Raw genomic sequence first — 9,332 nt, 5'->3', positions numbered from 1 at the left:
AAAATAAAATAAATAATATATATTAATTAAAATCTTCTTTAAATGATAATAAAATAAAAAGTAATAATAACAAAAGGACAAAAAAAAAAACAAAAAACCATTAAAAATTTATCTTGAAGCCTACTTAGGGGTGTCAATGGTAACCCATAGGGGTGTCATTAGCCTCCCCCATAACATAATATTTAAAAAAACAAGGGATGGTACATTTAACACATTTATATTTTTTATAATTATACTTGTTACATTATAATCTCCAATTTTTATCAAATTAATCATAGTTTAATGGAAAAACAAGTCAACATTCAACCACTGTTAATAATTTATATTATGTATTTAATTAAAAAGTTTGATAAAAATAACACTATTGTGTTTTCGTCTATTCATCTGGACATAATATATCTAGCTAAAATTGTATGTATCCATTATTGTCTTTCCATCTATTTAACCGAACACAGTATATCTAGCTAAAACTATGTGTAAACGTAATATATCTAGCTAAAAGTGTATGTACGTACCCATCATCGTCTGAGTTCAATACGTCCACAATACGTCCACTTCTTGTTTCTAAGCATCCAAAGTAAGTCGAATGGGATCATGAGTACAACAAATGAAATTTAGCACAAACACTTGACTATAAAAAGATAATTAAATAGTTGTTAGTTTTGATGCTAAAGGTGTAGCTTCTTATAATTACCAATATTGTAAACTTTTTTAAGTTTTTTTACAAGAACTTTGGTTCTTACGCTGAATTTGATTTAAAATGACAATCTGCTAGTTTTTATATATATTCATTTATAAATATATAATAACTATTGATGTTGAGAAAAAACACGTAAGACCCACAAAAAAGTTCTTAGAAGAATTACCATTGTTAATTTAATGTGAGTTCTTAATTTAATAAGTTAGAAATTATGTAACAACAAAATGTACAAAAAATATGTTCTTATAAAAACCTCCATCGAAGATGCTCCTAAGTTTAAGCATTTTAAAAAATATAAAAACATGAACTTGTTTCAAAAACGAACGACCAAATTTTTTCTCAAACCAAAGATCGTGATATAAATATAAACCTTTTACAATCGTTGCAAAGAATATTTTTGTTTTATTGAAGAAAAAGCAAGGCAAAATAAGAAAATACAAAATACAATATATATTGATTTTATATACTATTTATTTAAATGTATAAAACATAATCATATCTTATCATAGACCCAACCAGTGTTTTAAGAGCATCTCTATTGATTTAAGAGTTTTTTAGTCTAACTATGACACTTCTTCTATAAAATAAAATAAAAAAACTTCTACAAAATAAAAATAAAAGACTATAGGAAATCTAAACTTAAAGAAATCTTAAAACTGAGGGAGAGAGAGATTGTTTTCATTGTTTTTGTCAATGACTCAATGTGGTTCAATGTGCTATAATTTTTTTTTTATAAATTCTATTATGATAATAAATATATAAAATATTTTAATAATATGATTAATGTTGAAATCTCTAAAATAGAATAGCTGTTAGAGTTGAATGTAATTCTTTTAAAGATTTTAAGTTTTGATAATCTATTTTAAAAAAATTAAAACATTTCAAACAACTATATTAAATAGATATTTTAGAGCATTTTATGTTCCAACTTCCAGGAGCATGCTATGGTATATACTAAAAAAACAAGAAATCTCCGAACTTGGAGAGATTTCTAAAACTTATTATAAAAAAAAGAGATATCTTATTTAAATTGTTTTTACAAGTTAAATTGCATGTATTATAATTTTTTCAGAAGGTTTTTTTTTTAAAGTGTAATAATATGAAAATTTTATAGAATATTTTTATAATATATTTTTATAGTATTTAAAAATAAAGTAGTTCTTAGAGTTATTGTTAGATATAATTTTTAAAAAATGACTTTAAATACACTATTTTGAAAAAATTAAATAGTAATCCTCTGAATATTGATTTATATATTTCTTCACTGTAACCATGGGTACAAAAATATATCATTGATTTATTGATGTATATTGAAATTGAAGGCGTGGGACTAGATATAATAAATGATTTACGCTACGTATAAAGCAGTGGACGACGTTTCAAATCAGAATACATTAAACCCTACACTTCAACCACCCTCTATGACTCTCAAAGGATTGTGGGCCAGGTGTTGACATTTAGCCATCAATATGTGCTGTGCAAAGTTCCAAACAATTAGAATATGAAAGTAAACTCCCAAAGACAACTGGAATTTCGTTTCACATGAGAAGCAATTATATGTATATATATATATATATATATATATATATATATATATATATATACCAACAGTTTTTTTCCTTTCTTAACGAAAGATGAAAGAATGTTGAAAACTAATGGGGATTTTAGTCAAGGGTTTGTCATTCACGGGTGAATTCCATTCATATCCTCTCATACGAGGTATAAATGAAATAGAAACTAGGTGTACTATTCATATCCTTCCTCCTTCACATGTCACCTATTTCTTACCCCTACCTTGTTTACATACCCAATTCATCTTAGTCGAATACATGACCTTTTGATCGGCATGAAGCCATACTTATTTTAACTATCATGAATGTGATGGATTTAAATGAAATCACGTTTTAAGTTACAGGATTGAGTTCTAATGTAAAGGAGAGTTAAGATATGAAGCGTATGGAAGGATTTTCACCCTTTGATGCACATTAGGATGAGATGATCCAGATCACTTCTTACGTTTCTCAACTTAACTATTCTTCTCACACGATCCTTCGCCTAAAGTTATATACCAAAATGACTCTAAAACAAAACATCAAAATGAATGCAATGAACTCGTGTTTATGTAATAACTACCCTCATCATTATGCGATCTTATTATGAATTAATAGAGATGCATGAAGTATATGAAGAAGGTTGATGACTCGTTCCATTTTCATCCAATAAACAATAGAATTCCATAGGTCTCAACATAGCAATCAATTCTATCATAATTTTTCTTCAGTTTCTTAAGAGTTAAACCACGAATTAATATATGATGAGAATCAAGTTTCTAGCAAAATCGAAATGGTTCAATATCTCTCCCTAAAACGATCTAAATTGAATCAATAGTGGGCGGTTGACGATCATCAATGAAAACAGTAAAATCTAACTAAAAAACTCATGATTAACATCATGGAAACCATACTTCCATTAAAAATTGTGATGATAAAACAATTATTTCAAATCTGAAGTCATGACTTTTAGCTGCAACAGAATAGCAAAATCAAGCAACAAGGCGGAGAGAAGAAAAATGATGAGAAACAAAAAGATCTCATATGCAGTGCACGAAGATTGTTTGCGGAAAAGAAGAAATGTTGGGAAATGAAGTATAAGAATCAAGTGCAATATAATTTTGAAGATCTTCATAACCAGTAGACCTTTGTGGTTCTGATCAAAGCAATTGATTCCATGAAACTAATCCTCCGTTTTTTAAGCTTTCAATCTCGTAATAATTTCGCACGTAATCAAATCAAATTCGTGGTTATCGCTCCATTTAACGATTCTCATCTACTATCGTATCATAATAGCTTTAATCCCGAAAAAAAAAAAAAAAACAAAACAAATAACTACAGATCGAACTTCATACCTTTTCACTACATTAGGATCATGAAATCTACTGGGAGATGTGGATAACATCCTCTTTTCTTCTTCAATTCGTTGTCGTCTGGATTAATATAGAACGGTGAAAGGTAGGTGACAACTTGCATATAGGGGATCTGTGTAAATTGGGTCAAAGAGGAAGAGAAAGTGGAAGAATAATCGATCAAAGCGATAATGGAAGACGATGATTCAGCAAAGAAGATTTGACTTTCAGGTACTACGCGGTATACATATGGTAACTTGAAGCCGAGGTTTATGGGATCGTGAATTTTGGTGGGACCTTTCTCCAAGACTTTTCTAATTTTTTTCAGTAAAATATAAATGTAGTTCCTAAACTATATATCATTGTGTATTTTTTTTGTTTTTTTTTTAAGGATTTTAATTTGTATCAAGACAAACCAATTAATTTTTGTTAGGGTTTTTTATGAACGGGACAACTTGTTAGACCTGGCCTGTTAGATATACGGGCTTGGACAATCATTATCGAGAAAATGGACGGGTCCAAGTTTGTTCGTTAAAATTAACGGACGGACATGAGCAATTTAAAAATAAATATGGACAGACCCGTTCAACCCGTTTATATTTTATAATTAATATTTTTACCATTAATTAAAATTATACTAATATATTTTAAAAGTAAATTATTAAAGTTATAAGATGAGACTCTTCGACTAAAGAATTATGAAGGTTCTTGATCAAAACTTTGGATGTTTGAAATTGACAGTAGCATGATAGAGCAATTATGTTGTGAATATTAATGTTATACATTATAAAAAAATAGGAATGAATTATTGATTTTATGAAAGCCTGGATTTTGTTTTTCATTTCTTTCTTTACTTGTTGAGATTCATGTATCACTTTAGTTGCTTAAAATTTTAATTACAATTATGTTTTTTTTTTACTTTTTTGTTCAACATTTGTTAATTAATTGTTAGTAATTAAGTTTATAGATTTAAAAAGAATTATACTTTTTAGGACCGTTAGCTCGTGGGTAAGCCCAACCCGTTTATAGGGTGGGCAATGACAAGTTGTCAAGCCCGAAAAAAAGGGCTTGAATTTTAAACAAGTTAGGCTCAACTCAGACCTGCAAATGATCACCTCTAATTTACGTATTAACAATACCAACTAATTAGTTGATAGTATTGCACCAACTAATTAGTTGATAGTATTGCACCAACTATCTGAATTTGGTTGGTACATGCTATTAGGAGTCATGTAACACGGTAATACCATAACTTACCAACTTATTTTATTAATTAGTTATATATTAAAGTTTATTCAATTATACCATATTTTGATTTTAAATTTTAAATTATTCTAAATTATAATTCAGATGGATATATAGAATTTGATTGAATTTATTCGCCTAATTCTAACAACCATAATAACTCATTCACATATCGACGGTCCATCATTGCTTCTCAATGGCCAATTGTATAAAATTATTAGTGAATGTTTGTATTACATGAAGGTTATTTGAATTTTTGTATAGGTATGGATAAACTGTACAACACATATAAACATGTTGTGTAAATGTTCGTTAGTTTTACTGCATCTGACTCTAGTTGGTAAATATATTAATTGGAATAAATTTGTAACTTCAACTTTTGCAATGTTGGTACAAAACTGTACCAACCCAAAAAATTTGGTACCATGTATAGTTGGTTGATATATGGTATATAACTTTACGTATCGATTATAATTGGTTGAGACGTGGTATATGGAAAAAAAAACATGGTATCGTCCAAAATGGTATGTTGTTTGGCTGCCAAACGTTAAACATCGCATGTTTCTTGCACATGCCTAAGGGTATTATGGTCTTTCTAGTAAATAATTCTTTAACCGATTTTCAGTTTGTAACTCAACTTTCTTCTGATAATAATTAACATAATTTACAACAAAAGATGGTAATATAAATTACAGTGTGCAACAAGTCATATAATCTAATTATAACCAAATGGTCCAAACCAAGGTACCTTTGTTGGATATCCAATTGTAATTTGATTGGATCAGATCCAAAATTTCAACATCCAAATTAGAACAGTCAGTTCATGGATGACAAATTGACAATCTATAATCTAGCAAAATTGATCAACACTATCATCCAACTAGTGAGAATCGAAGTTAAGAAGGATAATTAGTGATCTTCACCATTCGATCAATCTTATTGAAGATCAACACTAATGAGATGCACCATATCAGTTATCACATCAAGCGGAATTAATGAGGTGGGTAAGATTAAAAGTGATCAATGGTTTATATCTTTTCTTACACTTTCTCACCTCAACTCCTATTCCGATACGAGTGATGTGTGTGTGTGTGTATGTGTGTATATATATATATATATATCAACTAAAATTAATATCATAAAATATTATGTTTGTGTGTATACATACACACACACATAATATTTTATGATATTGTTTTTAGTTGATTTTGTATGTAGTATTTATGAACAATTAGTTAAAGTTAACCCATTAATTGGTAAAAATGAATCAAAATATTGGATGAATATAATCTGACCCAATAGATAACCAATAGTAAATTATCTTATCTGATCTAATACTATAATCCATTGGATTGGATTTGATCAATTGTCTACTGTGAACTAGATTGGATTAGATGGGAAAATCCGTCATTGATGATTGGTTTAGATTGTATTTACCTAAATTTATTGAATTTCAACTGATGAACATCACTAAGGGGCTGTTTGTTTTTAATAAAAAAAACTCTTAATGTCCTTTTAAGTCTGAATCGGTCAGACATAAGAGGATTCAGTGTGTGTGTTTTTTCAATTAAGAGCTTAAAAGCTCGTGTTAGGTCTGAAAATTTAAGTGGTTGCGAAACCTCTTATTACCTCTTATTTCAAATCGTTGTCTACCTACTCTGATCTCTTTGCGCTCGATTTCTCTAGATCAACTCTTCTGTCTCGATCTCTCATCTCTCAACTTTGTCAACTGTCGATCCATATCAACTCTCGATCTCTCATCTTCAAACTTCAGATTTCAGACGCAAAAAACAAACAGTCTGACTGATTCAGATTTCAGACTTCAGCACAACCTCTTAAAAATCAGAAGTGAATTCAGACTTCAGCACCTCTTAAAAAACAAACGCCACCTAAGACTTAAACATGAAAACCACAAAGGTTGTGGCGTAGTGGTTGAGGTACAGAGAATGTGATGAAATATCTCATATGCTCAGTGTTTGATTCTAGACGTGCACAACAATTGTGATTACTGAATATATCAGGGCTGATCTTTTACATTCATAATTTATCGGGATTAATCTAAGCATAACATGAGACACTCTTCAAAGAAAAAAAAATACATTACATGCTAAAATATTTGTCCATTACAAGTTGGCCATAAAATCATGTAAATTTCCCCCTAGACCAAATTCTAACTTACAAAAATTATCTCTTAAGATTCTTTTATGCAATTTTAGTCCATGTTTCATATCAATTCCCTTCTTTTACGCATTTGTCAGTGTGTCATCCAACACAGTTCGTTGAACTTCTAATCAGAGTGAAAACAATGATCTAGTTTTCATCGTTGTTAATATCCTTATCATATTCACTGACTCGAATAAAAATGTCATCTGATTTTTATCGTTGTTAATATGGAAGTCCTTTTGTCTCGCTTGTGGCTGTGCGTTGAATGAATAAACAGATGAAGTCAATCGAAGAATTCAAATAGCGGGTCAGGACAAAGAGTGAGCTAGAAAGTTCTTCTGATCGGGATTCTAATTATCTGAATAATGGCTCTAAGAGTAAGAATCCCCACCATGATTACACTGACCTGTAAAAAGTGGTCCTAACCCTTGGGGATGTGAGGGACTATAAAGTGGCCTCCCTTCGCTCGCCTCCCTTCCGGGGACATGGATGATACTCAGTATACATGGAATAATCACATTAATAGTTGCATTAACAGTTACCTTCGGTATCAAATCTGTATTGATAGTTACATTGTAAGTGGTAGTGACAATTACAATACCAATTATGTTTATGGTTCCGTTGTCATTATTAAATATTTAAATTTTAATATTTTAGGGATGCAAATTATTTTTCATAAAGATAAAAAGACTATTGTCACTGAAATAGGATAACAATACATACCTATAGGCTATGCACTTCCTCGTTTTATACTTTAGTGGGGAAAGTAAATAAAAGGACAACAAAAAACCTAACATTATTTATTGTTCAACCAGATTCATTTAACACAAAATTGTATTTTTTTTTCCACAAGTATTGTACTTGTTGGAATTAGATGATAATTTATGGGGTGGGCCAAATGCATTCTTATATGTTGTTAAATGCATCTGTACCTACTAGTCACACACATCAACATCAATACTTACTTTTACAATCTTGATACATGATTTGATTTGATTCTGACGTAAAAGATATGCATATAGCATTCCTTAATTTATATGACTCAAACTAAAAACCAATATTTATAACAAGGTGGAGAGTGGGGATGCTCAAAAACCCGTTCAACCCAACCCAACCCAATACGAAATAACTTAAGAAGAAGCAACTCACTATCTAAATCGAGTTGTAAAATCTTGAAACCATAGACATTTGGTTGATATTGAGTTACTTTTATTTGAATCAAACTCGATGATCCCGACATCCTTTTATTTATTAGATTTAATATGATTGTTGAGTTTGTATTAATATCTATATTAGACAACTACACCACCACGTACCCTCTTCATATACATATATTTTCAATATATTATCCATCTTTATATAACTCCTCTGTATATATGTTCAGTTATATATAGGCGAAAGATCGTGTGAGAAGTAGAGTTAAATTGAGAAGTGTAAGATGGGATCTTGAATTTTTATCATCTTTAATCTCATACTCACCTATGAATCGCGCTTGATACGGTGCATCTCATCCTAGAGTTGGGTTCCGGTGAAAAGTATAAGAAGGAATCTACACCATTTGATTCACATTATGATGAGATTCACCGAGAAGTGTCATCATATATGATATTGAAACGATTCATATATGATATTGAAACTTCTCATCATAATCCCACCCAAAGAAATGTAATCATATATGATATTGAAACTTCTTGTATTTTCGCAAAATATTTAACTTCACACATAAACACCGTTAGTGGAAAGTGTAAAATAGGATTTTTGAGTCATGCTTTTTCAAACTAGATTAGGCCAAAGGACTATTAATGTAATTAACCGTTTGCTAGATAATATTTGGTTATTGAAATCTCTAAAATAGACGATTTATTTAAGTTAAATGTGATTTATTTAAGTTAAATCTAATTTATTTAAACATTTTAATATTTGATTTTCTATTTAAAAAATTAAAATAATCTATTAAAAAAATACTCTAACTTGTTTATTTATAATCATCATAAATATTTATTAAATTTATTTAAAAAAATAAGATTTTAAATTGATATCTATACTATATTATAAAGAATTTGACAAAAATTCTTAAAAACCATTTATTATGCATGAAGTACTGTGTATCAATGCATATTACCTAAAATTTAAGATCACAAGTAATTGTGCGTAAGTACAACTTATTAAAGTTTCATGTTTGAATTCGTATAATTAACTGCAGATAAACATAATCAAATACAGGATAAACATCTCATTTTGAATATAAAAAATCTAAAATATAATTAGGATAATCATTGAGTTCTAACAGAATCATTATCTTTATAAAATTTTATTGTTAAG

The sequence above is a fragment of the Cynara cardunculus genome (genome assembly GCF_001531365.2).
Source record: "Cynara cardunculus var. scolymus isolate 2C chromosome LG 13, CcrdV1, whole genome shotgun sequence".
Taxonomy (NCBI): domain Eukaryota; kingdom Viridiplantae; phylum Streptophyta; class Magnoliopsida; order Asterales; family Asteraceae; genus Cynara; species Cynara cardunculus.
This window is presented reverse-complemented; position numbering follows the sequence as displayed.